This window comes from Peromyscus californicus, unplaced genomic scaffold, assembly GCF_007827085.1.
Source record: "Peromyscus californicus insignis strain IS unplaced genomic scaffold, ASM782708v3 Scaffold_6__1_contigs__length_162567912, whole genome shotgun sequence".
NCBI lineage: Eukaryota > Metazoa > Chordata > Mammalia > Rodentia > Cricetidae > Peromyscus > Peromyscus californicus.
Genome location: NW_026294584.1, coordinates 5,388,018 through 5,406,464, shown reverse-complemented (window position 1 = coordinate 5,406,464; position 18,447 = coordinate 5,388,018). Strand labels below are relative to the sequence as shown.

The 18,447-nt window shown below is 41.5% G+C and overlaps 1 long non-coding RNA gene across 1 annotated transcript in view; it reads right to left on the bottom strand.

Moving 5' to 3' along the window:
• The window catches only part of LOC128098740 (uncharacterized), a 181,127-nt gene continuing 162,680 nt past the window's right edge, over positions 1–18,447 (bottom strand). The window contains exons 2-4 of the long non-coding RNA XR_008214316.1: positions 18,025–18,116; positions 2,698–3,037; positions 1–508 (exon numbers count right to left, since the gene is read on the bottom strand). This is a non-coding gene — a long non-coding RNA (uncharacterized LOC128098740). The remainder of the gene's footprint in view (positions 509–2,697; positions 3,038–18,024; positions 18,117–18,447) is intronic.

Here is an 18,447-nt window from a genome sequence, read left to right as displayed (position 1 = left end):
TTCTTACAGCTTAAATTAATCCATTTTCATTAATCTATACCTTGCCACGTGGCTCGTGGCTTACCGGCATCTTCACATGCTGTTTGTCATCGTGGCGGCTGGCAGTGTCTCTGACTCAGCCTTCCACTTCCCAGCTTTATTCTCCTCCTGTCCTGCCTATACTTCCTGCCTAGCCAATGGCCAATCAGTGTTTTATTTATTGACTAATTAGCAACATATTTGATATACAGAACATCCCGCAGCACTTCGTTTTCTTCTATGTTGAGATGTTCTGGTCTTACTGTAGTAGAGCTGCCAGGTTCTTGTGGTGTCATATTGATCTTTGTGTCATTGAATGTATTCTTGCACTGATGTCTACCCATCTTTTCCTCCAACAGGTGCAAATGTTGTCTGTGTCTCAGGGAGCCATTCTTGGTCTAATTGACACTGGCAGTGTTTGTGTCTCAGGGTGCTGCTTGGGCCTCAGGGAGGATGGTGTAGTTTTAAGTTTTCTTATGTCCCACATGGCCTGCAGGCAGAATAAATCTTTCACCCACAGTCTCACAGCCTTTTATAAAATAATCACACAGAGGCTTATATTAATTATAACAAATGTTTGGCCATTAGCTCAGGCTTATTACTTCTTGTATAATATTAGAGGGACCAGCCTTAATATTATACATCCCAGGGGCTCAAGAGAGAGAACTTCTAAAGGTGAGGACTATATTCGGGAAATAGAATCTCAGCACACCAAGCTCTATAGTCCACTTGCTTTAATTCCTCTGGCATAACATCCTTTATACACAGCTTCAGTTTTGTTCTCATGCCTAGCTCCTTTCTTGCCTGATTTCTCTCTATACTTATCTAAGTTCTATCAATTCTCTCATCTTAATTCTGCCTCATCTAGGTCCTTTTCACCTTGTTCTTACCCAACTAGGGCTTTCCCATCTGACTCTTCCTCTTTTTCCATCTCGTTTTTCTAGTACTCTCCTCTAGCCCTTCAATCTACTTCTTCCCAATCTCAGTTTGTTCCTCTCAAGTTCTTACCTATCTAGTTCTTCCATTCTCTTTTCTCTTTCCCATCCCCCCCCCCCATGCCCTGGAAGTCCTGGTATATATACATTTACAAGCAGTATTCCCTTAGCAGTGCAAAGCCAGGCTTCCAGGGTCAAACAGAAGGGTGATAAGGATCACATAGGGAGGCAATAACCATTAATTATCATTTGCAACCCCAAAGGAAATGACCAATGGGGAAATGAATTAACTAAAGGCTAAATTCAGGTAATATCTAAGAAGAGGGCTCTTATGTGCCCAACTATAATCTTAAAGGTGATTGGTAGAAAATGTTAAGAATCTATAAATTACTATGTCAATGGAAGAAAATAAAACTGCCTTCTTTTTTCCTGTGGCTCCTATCTGTCCAAGCTATCTGCCATTTTTCTGCAGGGTGGGGGGAAGTGTGCTCGGTTGCTAGGCAACCTGTGTACAGCTAGATGCCTCGTGATAGTTACAGGGAGATCTGGAACTAGAGGTAAGGTTTGGGAAAGGAGGAAGTAAGACTTAATTGGCACATCTGCCAGGCCTTTTCAAACAGGTAGCCTGGATGCTTAGAGAGTATGGGAGGTATCTCTGATAAGGTACTTTCCTCCATCTGGGGATGGACCTGGCCAGATGCTGCCAATGATGATAATTACAGGGAGGCTTGAACTGGGGTTCTGACTGAGCATAGATGTCAGCACAGAAAGTTATCTAAATATTCCTAGAAGTGGTTAGGTAAGGAGTTAAATGTCTATAAAGTTAGTAAGGCTGTGTAAGAAAGGAAGGTCCAGGCTGAATTGTGTAAAGCTATTACTTAACATCCACCTGACTTAGGCGGTGTCTCCTTGTGGAATTTACCTTAAATCAGGAGACTTGCATGTGGACTGTTATTACTGCTAGTCCTTGAAAGTGGCTAAGGGAGGTATCTGATTCCAGAGAAAGCCTTTCCTGAGGCTGTTCTCCAAATACCTGGAATGTGTATGTCCAGAGAGTGATCAGTCCACACTGTTAGCCCTTCTTAGGGAAAAGTCAATTGGGAAAACTATGAAGGCACACATGATTTTCATAACAGAAGACAGCTGATATATAACAAGCCAAGTAATACCAAAAGCTCCTTGGAATTTGGCTTCCTCTGGAGGAAATCCTTGATCCCTCCAGGTAGTGACTTTGCCATAACCAGCTGAGTTCTTATGATATATTCCTGCGGCCCGCAGCAATTACTGACTAGCTCTTACACTTAAATTAACTCATAATTTTTCTTTATGTTTAGCCACACGGCTTGATACCTTTACTCAGTTCTGCCTTCACATCTGTGTCTGGCTGGCAACTCCTGACCCAGCCTTTCTCTTCTCAGAATTCTGCTTGTCTGCTTATTCTGCCTATACTTCTTGCCTATCTATTGGCCAATCAGCATTTTATTTATCAACCAATCAGAGCAACACATATTCATGGCATACAAAATGACATCACTCATCAGGATGGGTGGGTTTGGGGGACAGAGTGGGACTTGTAGATTGCAGGGTTCAGTGAGGGGGGATGGTGGGAAGATCTGTTTACAGGAGTCTTGCCTACTGGCCTGCAATTGGGGCTGCAATGGGTGGTATTGTTGAGGCATGTGTTGTGCCCCTGGTCCTAGGGCCTAGAGGCTGGGGTGACTGGCTGGGGAAAACAGTTACTCACCTCTTGGTCCAATACAGAGCTAGCAGAGTCTGTGTCTCAAGGAACAGTTGTGTTGTTGGGGGATGGGCAGGTTTTGGGGGACAGAGTGTGACTTGTACATTACAGGGTCCCATGTCGGGTGGTGGTAGTTAGGCCTGCTTGCAGGAGTCTTGCCTGCTGACCTGCAGCTGGGGCTGCAATGCATGGGGGTATTGTGGAAAGACTACTTTAAAACCACCATCTTCTTCAAGGTAGTCAACTGGTCTTCACGCTTGGGTAATAGACTTGCATTTGACCTTGGTGAGGGAGACCAGCTCCTTCTTTTTTCCCAGGGTACTCTTGAGGAGGGAGAAGTGAGGAGCTGTAGATAGAAATACAGAGGAGAGAGACAGTTAGAAACACAGGATAGCTCAGGAGGGCTTGGGTCAAAACCCACCAGCCTCTCTTATCTCTACTAAAGGACTTTTAAAGAAATGTCAAGTGGTGGAGCAAAAGACCTCCTCTAGCACAGCCAAGTGCAGCCCATCCTCGACGCCTGGTGACAATGCTCGTGGTCAGGCCATCCCCTGATGCAGCCCTGCTGTATAAAACACGCTCAGATCTCTCTAGAAAACTTGTGTGGGCCCCCACAGGTCCCTCCTCTTAATTTTTACAGAGGCCCTCAAGCCCCATCATATAGACTGCAGTCTGTTTTAGGTCATTCTCTATGATTATTTCTTCTATTTCCTGCCATGAAGATATGCTTTCCATCAAGCATAATCTTTCTTAGGCTGAAAGCTAACAAGAGAAAGTTGCCCATCCTTATCAGCCTCTGGCAGGAGGAGTAACTGAGTTTAACTCAGCTCTGGCCCAGGTTCCTATTGAGCTTACAACCATTCACAGGGATCTCCATAGCTGCCACAACTCCATGTACAGGAGTAGAGGATGATAAAGATGGCATATCTATTTTGGAATGAATCTTATGATGTCTATAGCAGCCTTAGCTATGCCAAGCCCCTTTTAAATCAATAAACTCTTGATGCAAACTGTATCAGATAAATTACATCAATCTTAAAGATTCCCTTAGCTTCTACTAAACTCTGGTTCATTAACATCAATATAATTCTAATATAAATATTACATATTTACAACTATCATGACTATTTACTATATATATTTATAACTAGAATGGCCATTTTCTATATATATTTACACTTCATATGAACATATCACTTACAACTCCTTATAACCTTACTTATTTATACTTCTTATGAATTTATGTTCAAGAGAAAACTATATAACTATCTTTTAAACTTATATTCATAAGGAAACTACTAGCACATATCTCTTAGAAGAACTATTTACCAAGCTTATATTTAAGAGGAAACTCTATAGAACTATACAGACATCTAGAACTAACTTATACTAGCAAGCTTTTAAAAGAGATCTCTTATCATTTAAAAGAAATTTCTTAAAACAACTAATTACCAAACTAATATTAACCTATATTAACAAACATCTAGAAAGAATCTCTTAACAGAACTAGCCCATCAAACTTCTAGAAGAGATTTTACATTATCTTCCAACAAGACAGTTAGTAACTTTCTTTGGACTTCATTTAGAATGTAGAAACAATGTTGATGCTAAACAGTACTTTATGCATCCCAGATCTTTTACAAAAACTCTATTAAGAGCTATCTGAATTTTCAGCAAGCCCCAAAAGGAAGACAAGAGAATGAGGGAAAAAAGAAACTCCTAAGGAACATTCTGTTTCTGAGTTTCTCAGCTGGCAATTCCACAACAGTCATTTTCCCATCAGAAGAAGACAATTGTCTAACTTGGAGTGGAGTTCCAGACCTACAGCTTTCAGCAGGTTACCTGTGTACCAAAAACATTACTGAAACTTCATGTCAAACTCCTCAGCAGTCTGGAGGACTCATTATTCTCCTCCTATCCCCAGACTGAAAGATGGAACCTAAATATCAGGGATGTTGGTTTAGCTGCTTTTCACTCCAGTTCCTCTAGTGGAGTGTCATTGGAGCTGACATGCCTCTGCTCCATACTCCTCACTAAACTCTCAGACAATTTTCCCACTTCTTAATGTTTTAAAGCTGTTTTTTAAGTTTACCATGATCTTTTTTTTTATGATGTCAATGTTTCTCTCTTGAATCTTAATCACAACTCAATCCTGTAGGTTTTTTACACACCGGAAACAATTTCTCAGTGTAAGGACCATTTTCCCTTGTTTTCTAAAGGGTTGTAAAATAGCTTGTTGATAAATGGTGTTAGAACTTTAATAATCTCCTTAGAGGCAAGCTGTTCACCTGTTCTTAGTCCTCAGGAGGTAAGATTAAGCTTTCTAACATTGCTTTGAAAAGAAACTTTACTTTCAGTTGGAAAACCCAGAGTTTTTGGTCAGTACCACCATTTTTATCTGAAAAACCACATTTCTCATAGTGCATTTCTCTATATCTGCATGATGTTCAGTTAGGTACTACATTTCCCATACTGCCTTTTGAACTAAATTTCCTAGGTTGCCTTTCAAGGCACATTTCCCATTTCTGGGAAGGCACACAGCTAAAGTCAAGTTTCTGCTTTTAGCATGGGCATCAAGATTTAGCCTTTTCACCACGGAGATTGGGAGATTTCTGTTCTCCCTGAGCTGGCATTGATAGATGTTTTTCTTTGCTGATACTGTCCTCAGAACCGAATTGTACCCACCTGCTCATGCATATTCAGGCAGGTAATTCTGAGTTACCAGGTCAGTGAGGGAAAACGAAAGTACTTAAGATAAAGCTTTTTCACAGCCCTTTCAGAGAGACTCTTTCTCTGATAGATCTTTGTCTCATCCCTGCTTATTCCTTCCCCAGATGCAGAGCTTCAGATGTCTTGGCCACAGCTTTGTTCCTCTGCCAACTGCTTCTGGAGGTAGGGGATTCTCCCCCCAAATCTGCCTCAGCTTTTCCATTGCAGCTACTGCTTGGAACTTAGGGCCTGCTTTTCTTTACACTAGCAGCTTTCCCCAGGTCCTGCATCAGGGAGGAACCTGTCCCTGCTCCTCTGCCAGCGCTCTCTCACCAGGCCCTTGCCTCAGGGAACTCTGGCCACTGTTTTTCTCTAGTTAAGAGAGACAGGACTTAGCAGGGAGGATTTGTCTCATTCCAAGAGTTTTTGTTTTTGTTTTTTTTTTTTTTTTTGGTTTTTCGAGACAAAGTCTCTCTGTGTAGCTTTGCGCCTTTCCTGGATCTCGCTCTGTAGACCAGGCTGGCCTTGAACTCACAAAGATCTGCCTGCCTCTGCTTCCCGAGTGCTGGGATTAAAGGTGTGCGCCACCACCGCCCAGCTGAGATCTTTTTCTTTTTCCTTAGAGCAAACAACAGGTGGTTTCCCATACTTTTCCAGGTGAATCTCATTTTGCCCTTACAGAAAAAGAAATTTCTGAGAAGCAAAGCCCTGAAAGGTTTTTTAGTTTTTCAGAGAGAGATTAAGTTTTTCCCAAGAAAGCTTTCATTTTTTTGAGAGAGAAAGACCACCAAGTTTTCCTAAGACTTCTGTTCTCTAAACTTTTTCTTACATGGAGAAGAGGAAAGTAATTTCGTTGATATGGTGTTTCCGTACAGTGATAGCATTAGCAGAGTGAAAAGTTTTATTTTACCTTAATCCACCTCAGGGAAAATTCTTCCCTCTGCCACTTGGTGCTGTGGGATGTTGTTCTGTATGCTGTGAATATGTGTTGCTCTGATTGATTGAAAAACAAAATGCTGATTGGCCAATAGATAGGCAGGAAGTATAGATGGGGGAGAGACATGGAGAATTCTGGGAAGAGGAAGGTTGGAGTCAGGAGTCACCAGCCAGACACAGAGGAAGCAAGATGTCAAGGCAGAACTGAGAAAAGGTACCAAGCCATGTGGCTAAACATAGATAAGAATTATGGGTTAATTTAAGTGTAAGAGCTGGTCAGTAATAAGCCTGAGCTAGCTAATGGCCAAGCAGTAGTTATAATTAATAGAGGTTTCTGAGTGATTATTTTATAAGCAGGCCATGGGATTGTGGGAACCTGATGGGACTGGAGAAACTTTCTGACTACAGCTTGGGACCAAAAGCTTTCCACAGGAGTCTTTTTCTCCCTGTTTCTCCTCTTTGATAGATTTTTCTGATTCTTCCCTAGGATTTTGTGTTTATAGCCTCATAGTTGGAAAATTAAGGACACACTTTCTCTGTTTTGTTGCTTATCTTATTTTTTAACCACTATTCTTAATCTATATTTTTCCAAATTTTTCTTACACTATATTCTTACAATCTACCTTACATTTTTTCTTTAATTTTTATAGAGATAATTCTAAGAGAGAGAAAGAAAAGAAACCTAGATAGAGAAAAATATATGCTGCAGCCTCACTTAGGGCATCTTCCAGCCCCTTCCACTCCCCCAAATAGACTATCCCCACTGTAATTTCTATAACTGGACATGTCCTAACTTCCCACAGGGCCCTCTACCCCCCTTTTGCCAAGTTCTTGGTCCCTGTTTTAGGTACTATTTGAGGGACACTAGCTCCCTCTTTTTCCCCCAGGGTACTCTTGAGGAGGGATAAGTGAGAAGTATGTAGATAGAAATATAGAGAGAGAAAATTTGAAGCACAGGATAGATTGGGAGGGCCTGGGTCAAAACCCACCTGCCCCTTCTATCTCTACTAAAGGGCTTTTAAAGCAATGTCAATGGGGTGGAGCAAAATACCTCCCCCAGCACAGCCAAGTGCAGACCTCCCCAAGCACCTGGTGACTATGTACATGGTCAAGCCATCCCCTGATGCAGCCCTGCTTTGTAAAGCAAACTCAGATATCACTAGAAAACCTTTGTGGGCTCCCACACCTTGGGAGTCTAAGAGGCTAGCCTTTAATCGGTGACTGTTTACTGTGATAATGTTAAGTGCAAAGTATTGTTCTGTGCATTTTATTTCAGTAGGTACACCCTGAGCAAACAAAAAAATTAAGAATTTACTTCTCTGTTTTAAGGAATCAGAGACTAGGATACAAAATCTCACAGCAACTTCCTGTTCCTTTGCCTCTTGAAATCTTCCTGGCTCACCTTCCACCATGGTCCCTGAGCCTTAGATACAGGGGCTATATTATAAATGTGTCAGAAGAAATAGAGGTAATGAATTTAATTTAAAAATGAAATAAACTCACATACTAAATTGTTGTCATATATTTAAAAAAATTTTATTGAACCTCATAAACTGGACTACTATCAATGTATATGAGTATGTGAGTATGAATATGTGTGCTGATAGATAGATTTATTTATTGATCTTCACTGGACAACCTCTCCTTGCCCACTGACCTGTTAAGGCAAAGGCTAGCTTCCAGACTGATAGCAGTCTTACTTTTGACCTCCACATTTGTCACAATTCACTATCTTTAATGTATATCTTTTGTTATATTCAGAGCCAAGCTATGACTTATTCTTAATTGTTTGTCCAAGTCCAGACAGTAGAATTCATCATTGGTTTTTCAAACAGAACTATTTTTGTAGGGTCATTATGGTAATTTTTTAATGAAAGTGTTTACTAGCATGCTAAATACTTTGAAAAGGAAAAGGAAATATTTATATAACTGATCAAAAGTATTTCAAAAAATTGTTATAGGGTAGTGAGCTAATAAATAATGAAAGCCATTCTGGAACAGAGCACCTTGTAACTGAAATGCTTCATATAAGATTGATTCAGCTTAGACTCAAGTGGTCTGCAGTTGGAAGTTTTCCTGTATCCCAGCCATCCAGCAGTCAGGACAAATATCTCCCACTCACATCCCCCAAGTAAACACACAGAGACTTATATTAACTTATAACTGCTTGGCCATTACCTCAGGTTTATTATTGACCAGGTCTTACACTTAAATTAACTCATAATTCTTATCTATATTTAGCCACATGGATTGGTACCTTTTCTCAGTTCTGCCTTGACATCTTGCTTCTTCTGTGTCTAGCTGGCGGCTTCTCTCTCTGCCCTTCCTCTTCCCAGAATTCTCTCTGCTTATCCTGCCTAAACCTCCTGCCTGTCTACTGGCCAATCAGCATTTTATTTATTGACCAATCAAACCAACACACATTCATAATATGCAGAATATATCCACAGCAGTGACCAGCAAGGCCATTCACATCAGCCCTTTCCTCATCACCCTCACCTCTCCAGAACTGCCTCTCTCCCCAGCCCATGAATCATTCCGCCTCTCTTGCATTTTCCCACTCTGTACTTGCTCATGATCATGGTACCTAACCAGACCACCTGGCACCAGGGCTCCTGGTTGAGTCACAAGTGGGGCTTGATTGAGTCCTGCCCTCCCCAGCCACAAGGCATGGAGGCATGGAGCTTTTCTTCTCTTGGATCTCTAAGCCTAAAAACCATAAGAGGTGCTTGGTGTCATGGTAGCACCAGGTTGGCTCACAGTTGATTGTGCCCCCCCCCAACACACACACTAAGATGTATTGGGGGGAGCCATCTGTGTCCTTCAGCTCAGGCCTGGAAAGTGCCCAGTGGCTCCTGATTGGTTGGGCTATTGCCAAGAGCCAGGTCTAGGCCCAAGGCCCTGAAGCAGCAAAGGGATCTATGTGGATGTCTGTGGTTCCTGTCACCACTGAGGACCATGCAGAGGCTTGTAGTCTAGGCTGCCACCTGAGGCCATATTGGTGTGTGAAGACCACATAGCCACAGGGGCTGTGCTGATCTGGGTGGCCTGTGCTGCTACCTGGACCCATGGAGATATCTGGGCCTGGACTGCTGCTGAGAACCATGTCTGGGAGCATGGTTCTGCCACAGCCAGATTTGTGTTGATGTCCCTGGCCCACATTACCACCAAAGTCCACACAGATGCCCAGGGTCTAGGCCATAATTCCTTATACCATTGAAGAACACGCTGATGCCAGGGGTCTGGGCGGCCACCTGGGAACATGATGATATCTGACTCCAGGCTGCTGCCTAGGAGTTGAGTCCCTTGTTTGTGTACATGGTCCTACCACCACCTAGGTCTGTCTTGTTATCTGTGACCCATGTTGCTAGCCAAGACCTCATGGATGCCTGGAGTCTAGGCTGCAACCTGTGGACATGAAGGTGTCAGAAGGTTGTGGTGCAGCTGGGACCATGCTGATATGAGTGGCCTGCTCTGTCACCTGGTGCCGTGGTGTCATCCAAGCCAGGGCTGCTGCAGAGAGCCATGTGTGGGTTCGTGGGTGGCCCTGCAGCAGCCACATTCTCAGGTGATGTCTGTGACTCCTGTTACCATTGAGGATTGTGCAGTTGACTGAGGTGGGGTTAGATACCTGAAACCTTGTTGGTTTCCAAGGGCCATGCTGCCCCAGGGTCAAACTGATCTGGGTAGCCTGATTTGCCACAAGGGCCACGGTGGTGTCCCGGCCTAACCTGCTGCTGAGGACCATGTCTGGGTCCATGGTCCTGCTGGAACTGGGATCACTAATGATGCCCATTGTCTGTATAAGCACAGGGGGTCATTAGAACTTTGCTGTGCTGAGCCAGCCCTTCCTTTAACTCACCCTGGGACAGCTGACCCTGCTACTCACTGGATAATGCAGTTGGAGATCTGGCCCCACCTCTCATGGGAGAGCTGGCTCCCCACTTGGGCAAGAGGGTCCCACCCCTCACCACAAGTGCACCTCACTGGGCAGCACACTAGAGCTGACCCTGTGGTCATGGATACAGGTAAGACAACTCTGCTGGTGTGAGAGCAGAAGACTTGATCCTGCCCCACTTCATCTGCTATGTGGTGGCATGGGTGAGGGAAAGATGCCCTCCTCACTCCAACCCTTGCTACCTGCAGCAGGTGAGAGAGCTGGCCCCAGGGTCACAAGAGGGAGAGAACTGGCCCTGCCCCTCGCCAGCTGTAGCACACAAGAGAGCAGATCCTTCACCCTACCTGGGCAGCAAATAGGGCTGACCCTGTTGTTGGTGTTGTTGGAGGGTGAAGCGGGAAGATGTTGGTAAGCCAGCCCCAAAGGTGTGAGAACAGGAGAGCTGACACCCCCACCACCCCTTTGCATGCCCCCTACAGCCATCAGGAGAGAGGGCCCTGCACCTTGCCTGGGCAAAATAATAGAACTGGTCCTGGTGGTTTGGGTGAGCCAGATCTGGGAACCTGAGAGCAGGAGACCTGCCTGCCCTACCCCCTCCAACTTGTTGTTGCAGACTGCACTGAGTGAGCGAGCAGAGGCAGTGACAATGAGGGAAAGCTGGTGGACTGGCCAACCCAGCTACCACCAAGGCCCAGAACCAGGGCTATAAATTGGCCTACCCCAGTATCACCTCATCTGTGAACTGTTGGAGCATGTGAAGGAGACAAACCTACAGACTCAAAACAGCAGGATTTCCACACACAGGACAAGAACAGGATATCCAAGAGGATCCCCAGGAAAAGCCCATTACAGGTGGTGTGGCAAAAACCAGAGGCCTGAAGCCACACCATTAACTCCTGGCAATGAACACTTGTAAATAAAGATGAATGGACTAAAGAGTAAACTGTGTGACACAAAGGCCACACCACAGCTTCCACAACAATGTTATTTCCCCTGGTTGTTTGTTTTGTTTTGTTTAGTATCTGGTTTTACTTTTAAATTTTGTCTTGTTTTGGCGGGAGGTTGCAAGGGCAGAGGGCCGATGGGAGGGGGCAGGGAGATAAGTGGGATTGAAATGCATGATGTGAAATCTACAAAGAATCAATAAAGGTTAAAGAAAAGGATAGCTTAAATCTTACTATTCGTAGTAGAGTACAGGATGCATCACAGCATTCATGATCAGAAAAAAAAATAGGACTGAACTTAAGACACAAAATCTGTGTTAAATGATAAATTGTGATGAATCAAACACATCTAGTTTAGAGTAGCTTTGCACAAGCCAAGTTTCATGAAAAGCAATCTCATCCTTAAATCAATTCTGAGAAAGTGAGTTCAATTGTAGAGTTAATATAATTGAAAGTCACAAGGAAAGATTTAAAAAATCTTGTATAATGTAAATGCCGATTTTGAGAACAGCCTAAATATTTTGCTGTCAAGGTCTTTTGTGACTACAAAGTAACTGAGATTTTACTGGAAAAAGAATACACACACAAAAAAAAAAAACCTGAGAAAAATCTAAACAAGCATAATGAATAACAACAACAAAAATACAAATGCATGATGTTAAAACCCAAAGTAAATACATAAATACATGCTTAATCATGTTTTAGTACCACATAGATATGTTAAAACTACCCTCGAATATCATAAAAAGTCAAATAATTGCTCTGGTTATATTTAAATTAGACTTTATAAAATAAAGCCAATAGTTTAAAAGGAGGAACAAACCATTCTAAAATGACCTTTGCTCATTATGTGATTACTTTCATGTCTTGAAATGGTGAAGACCTATGCAGTACTCTTATCTCCTGTGTTTGCTCATGATTTCACTGTCTCTTCTGGGTAGCCCATAACTCAGCAAATTAAATTTAGGGGCTTTGGAACCTCTAGATATTTAGAGGTTTGCTAGCTTGGTTCCACTAGAAAAAGTTATGTATAGGATTTCACTAGATAGTTTGAGTTTTAAAGTATTCTAATATGTTACTTATTCCTTTTACTGGTACTACAATTGTCTATGAAAACAAACAGATAAATTTCAAAACTATGGAAATCAATTTTTTTTGGGGGAGGGAGTCTGGTGGCTTAACAATATGATGTAATTCAGTAACCTATTGATAAGTATGGTGGTTTGAAAGAAACTGGCCCCCGAAGAGAGTGCCACTATTAAGAGGTATGGTCTTGTTGGGGTGGGTGTGGCCTTGTTGGAGGAAGTGTGTTACTGTGGGGGTGGGCTTTGAGGTCCCCTTTGCTCAAGCTACACCCAGTGTGACAGATCACTTCCTGTTGTTGCCTGTGAGTCAAGATGTAAAAACTCTCAGCTCCTTCTCCAGCACCATGCCTGTCTGCATGCCCCCATGTTTCTCACCATGATGATAATGGACTAATCCTCTGAAACTGTGAGAGAACCCAAATTAAATGTTTTCCTTTGTAAAAGTTGTTCTGGTCAATGGTATGTCTTGACAGCAGTTGAAACCCTACCTAAGACAATAAGCATCATTATGAAGAAATCCAAATGTAATAGATTATGTTTTCATAATCATAGATTGATCCCTTAAATTGCATTGTGTCATTCTTAAAGTCTTTCCTTGGATCCACTTGTACATGGCATTTCTTTTCAGCTGTTTGCTGATTTTTAATTGTTAAGTTCCTCAAACTTAGACTGTTAAATGAAAGAAGCACCACCCTTAATCCCAGTGCTTGGGAGGCAGAGGCAGGTGGCTCTCTGTGAGTTCAAGGCCAGTCTGGTCTATGGAGTGAGTTCTAAGATGGCTAGGACTGTTACACAGAGAAATCCGAGAGAGAGAGAGACAGAGAGAGAGAGAGAGAGAGAGAGAGAGAGAGAGAGAGAGAGAGGCAGAATCTCTTATGGTGCTTCTTTCATTTAACATTTTAAGTCTTTATCTTTTAACACAGTTTTAGTTGTATTTGTGGTTATAGTTATGTTTAGTTTATAACATAGTTTTATTATAACATTATTTTATTTGTATTTATGTGTATGTGTGTCATTCTGTGTATGTGGATGCAGTAGAGACCCAAAGATGGTGTTGGATCTCCTGGAACTATAGTAACAGGCCATTGTGAGTCCTTGAAGTGGGTACTGGTGACTAAACCCTGATCATCTGCAAGAACATTATTCACTCTTAACCTCTAAGCCCACTTCTCAAGGTCTTAGTTTTCTCAGTTGAAGAGTCAGAGCTGGTCCAAATGCATGAAGAAATCCAAATGTAATAGATTATATTTTCATAATCATAGATTGATCCCTTAAATTGCATTGTATCATTCTTAAAGTCTTTCCTTGGATCCACTTGTACATGGCATTTCTTTTCAGCCACTCTTTGACTTCAATTCTCCTGACATTCAGAAGTTTTCCTTGTCTTGCTACAATTTATATTGGAGTCCTCGGATTCTTGAGGATTTTTGGAATTTGATTTGGGTTATGCATCCACTGTGCCGTCTACTGTTCTCAGCAGTAGCCTCCTTATAGAAGCAGGACCAGCTTTACTCCTTAGGAGGCAGGAGCAAGGGGAGGGATTATGTGGCCTTAATTATCATTGCCCTTTCAGGGTTTACTCATGAGGTGTTGGTCTCAAGTCTTGGGGCAAAGTTGAAGCGTCTGGGTTCTGTTCTTCAGCTCTAAACTTAGCACAGTGAAGCTCAGTCTACAGGAGTCACATTTGCTCTGATGAAATGGCTCTGAAATGCTGCTCTACGTAAAAAGAACAGTTGAGAGTCTGACTGACAGGCTTTAGAGAAATCCAGGACAAGAAAGAACCAAGAATACTAGCAGAGAGCAAGGTAAGAAGTGATGCTGTTTGGGATACTGCCAAACAAGGAGATTCTGAGCAAAACTAGGTACTCAGAAGTGTTTGAGAGGTTGTTCTGTTCTTATTTGTATCTCTAAAATTACCTTATTATGGTTCTGACTCATTTTCTGATGTCTGATCTTTCAGTCTCTGGAGACAAGGCAAAAATAAAGTTAGCTCTTGAGTAACTTTGTTTAAAATAAAAATCTCCTTTCTCGAACTTGCTCTATTTTCTAAACCATTGCTTGTCTATCAGCCCTGAAAACCCAAAATTCAATTGAGTAGAAACAGAGTGTTTAAAATTTAGATCAGTACTATATTTTACTTCTTTCTTCTCGTAAAGTGTCCTTCCATCCCCACCAGTACCATAATTCAAATAAATGCTGATATGTTTCTGTAGTAGCTCTTTATTTCTTCTCATCTCTAAAAATGTTCCAGCAATTTGCTGTGCTCTGTAGCTGATGTCAAACATAGTTATGGCAGCTGATTTCATTTATTAAGCACCACTGAAAAGGGGGAAAACCAAGTAAATCCCATCTCCACCTACACATAATTGAAAGTTCTGTGAGGTGTTTAAGGAATGTCTTTCACTTTCCATTTCTTTAGAGTCATCAAATGCCTTGTATAAAATAACAACCAGAGAAAAGTATCTTCCGACTTTCTGCACGCGGTGCTTACCGCAGTGGACTCCTCGGCACTTGCTTTCTCCAGGAGAAACAGCTACCTATGTCACTAGTACTAAGCAAGCAGATGAGCGCCAATGCATCTGAGATTTAGTTATATTTTAATCTTTCATTTTGCAGTGGGTTCTGGTTGTTGTTGTCTCCTTTATTATTTAAGCTGTCTCCACAATGCCTGAGCCTTCAACAGCACCATGACAGTGCGAGCCTCAGCTCTTGCCTCCTTTCTGCACTTCTGAAGGAACGTTTGCTATCTAAATCTACCTGTGTATTCAGACATTCAAACTGGTTAAGAAGTCATCTAGAATGTTCTCTCAACCTGCCCTTCCATTTTCACTCAGTCAGAAAGCAGTCATTGACACCCAAGGGAAAAATAAAAAACAACAGCACCAACAACAGATGGAAATTCTGATTAGCCCCCTCACTCTTTTATCAGCCCTTCTAATCATTCTTCAATTCCTGAAATACCCTCTTTTCAAAGTTCATTTTTAAGTCAGAATACAGAGCAATGTTTTACTATGTGAAACAGCCTCTTTCTTCTTTGTCTCATTTATCTTTTGCTATCCCCCAGAGAGGAGATCATTCTCTTAGATTGATGTTATGTCAATAGTCCCCCACCTCCCCATTAAAGGTCAAAATTCGTATCAACACTGCAACTTTGTGTTGTCCCATGAGCTTCCTTCAGTCCTTGCTGCTGGGACAGTGACATCATCTTCCCAGCTCCCCACATTTTGCAGTCCAGCAGTGCTAACACAGCTGAAGTCTCTTCAATACCCGAGGCTCTCCTGGGCTCCCATGCCTTGGATCGTTGTTGCTGCTTTCTGTATCAGCAACATTATTCATGGAAAGTACAGACTCAGCGTGATACAGATAGGATTCTGTTCCTCTGACTCTGAGGCCTGCCTGTGAGGACAGCATAAGCCAGGCTAACCTCAAGACTCCTGACCACTCTCTCAAGCCCCTTCTTTCCATACAGGATACCACCTCAGCAAGCATATGGCATTCAGATATGGAATGATGAACAAAAAATTAAAAAGAAATATGACTCATCCCTCAAGTAGGTCTTTTTGGAACTTCCTAGACCACTAAGGAATCCTGCGAAGAGGTTCATTCAGTGTATCTACTGTATGTGTTTCTACTGATGGCCCAGTGTGCCTCTCTCACCTGAGTGCAAGGAAGGCAGAGATCAAGCCATCTCTACCTCCACATCTCCAACAACGGCCACAGAACCTGATGCTCAGTACACAGAATGCAGTTCACATTAAAACTGTTGTGTTTGTAACTTGAGACCTCTCCACTGTTTCCCAACTGGGACACATTTATCTCTATTTGGTTTTAAACATTAAGGTGTAATGGCAAAAAGAATTAAGCTGCTTCCACACCAGCCATTTTCAAGAATGAAAAATGTAAATATTAAGACATATATTATCCCTCCATGGGTGTTAGCTAATGATTTAGCCTCACTCACTTTTTCCTTCAGCCCTCAAAACTGTTATTGTGTGTATTGCAATAAAGTACACCATGAAATAATATTTGGTCATCTCTGGAAATCAGAATAGTCTGAAACTGTTTTGTAAAAAACTTGAATTTTATCCTCTTGGCAAAGAATGTGGGTTTTTTTTTTTAGAACATGTTTCTTAAAGCTACATTTACTTATAATTACTATACTTCAAAGAAATTTTGATTATGGCATTTGATTACTGTATGATTTCACAATTAATTTCTAGGGATTTTCCTTTGATTTCAGGAAACTCACTTGTATATTACTAAAATGGGGAAAAATAAGCAATATCAAGACAGAATGTTGATTTTGTTCAAGTAGTTTAACATTAATGATATTATAATGATTTGGTGCTCATTAATGAAAGTCAAAATAACAGACATATAATTTGCTGTAACATAAATGACAAATTTTCAATAAATTATTTGTAGGTCTGTAGCATGTTGCACAGATTGCAGTATAATTGAGAATTGGAACACATTTGGTCAATATTATAAAAAGTAGGGGAGTCTGGGATGTTTACAGATAACTGACAGTGACTTTCTGTGCTTGTAAGTCATCAGCAGCAGCAGTGGGAAATAAGAGGAAAATATTCAAGGAAATAAATATGCATGTCTGTCATATTACAATAACGGGGTTAGAGCCTAAGGTTAAGTCCTAACTCACTATTCCCCTCCTTGGACAGACATAAGATGGAAGAGCACCTACCTCATCAGATGTTTCTAACAGCAGACTGCAGAGAGTCATAATGTAAGGCGGTCCATTTCTCACAACAGCCTAAGTCATCAAACAAGCCTTGCATATCTACACATAAAATTCACAACAAAACTCACAGATGTTAATGTCAGCAACACAAGAGGGTGGCCATATAATCATTTCAGTGATAATAGATTAAATTCAATAGTTGTTAATTTTTTGATTCTCCTCCTGCTCCTCCTCTTCCTCCTGTTCCTCCTCCTCCTCTTCTTCCTCCTCCTCCTTCTCTTCTTCTGCTTCCTCTTCTTCTTTTTGTAAACAGGAGAATTTATTTGAAGTAGGATTTTTAAAAAAAACATGATTCTAATAGTTATTTAGAATAGTAACAAAATTTGAAAAAGCAATTACAGAAAAGCCAGACACCCTGAAGCTGGCTTAATGGCTACACAGTAGAATGGAAGTTTCTTTCATGTAAACAAGAATTAGGAAAAAAGCATAAGAACGTTTACAGAGTGGACCACAACAAATATTTTAAAATTTTACATTAAGAAACTGTACATCAAAAAAAAAAAAATAGGCTGTTGATGGTGGTGCGCGCCTTTAATCCTAGCCCTAGGGAGGCAGAGGCAGGCAGATCTCTTTGAGTTCAATGTCAGTCTGTTCTACAGAGTAAGTTCTAGGACAGCCAAGGCTACACAGAGAACCCCTGCCACAAAAATAAAAAGTAATAAATAAATAAATAAAGAAAGAAAGAAAGAAAGAAAGAAAGAAAGAAAGAAAGAAAGAAAGAAAGAAAATAATTTACAGGAAATGTTTTACAGGCTTAAATAGCAGCAAATCGGTTTCTTATGTATAAACTTTGTAGCACAACACACATTTTTTACATAAAACATACTATTAGAAGAATCTAGATACAAGGAAGCTTCAACCTGACAAGAATAATTCAGCAATTAGAAGGTATGCATAAGTAAAATAAGCCCCATGACTCAGTCAGTATTCTGTTACTATGAAGGTACACCATGACCATAGCAACGCTTATAAAAAAAAAAAAAACTCATTTAAATGGCTTACAGTTTCAGAGGTTTAGTCCAGTATTGTCATGGCAGGAAGCATGGCAATGTTCAGGCAGACATGATGCTGGAGAACAGCTGAGAGTTCTACATCTGGATGCACAGGCAGCAGGAAGAGAGAGACATTGGGCCTGGGTTGAGTATTTGAAACACCGATTCCCTGGGGGCCCCTCAGTGACACAATTCTTCCTGCATGGTCACACCTACTCCAACAAGGCCACACCTCCTAATTTTTCTCAAGTATTTTTTTTTCCCACCACTCCTTAATGACCAAGCATTCAAATAGATGTGCCTTTGGGGGCCATTCCTATTCAAACCACCACTCTGGTTTAAGATGTCCTCCACTGGGGTAGAAAACATCTAGGAATCAATAGCCTTAATTTATGGGAAAAAATACCCTTGAAAGAAATCATAATGTGTTCCC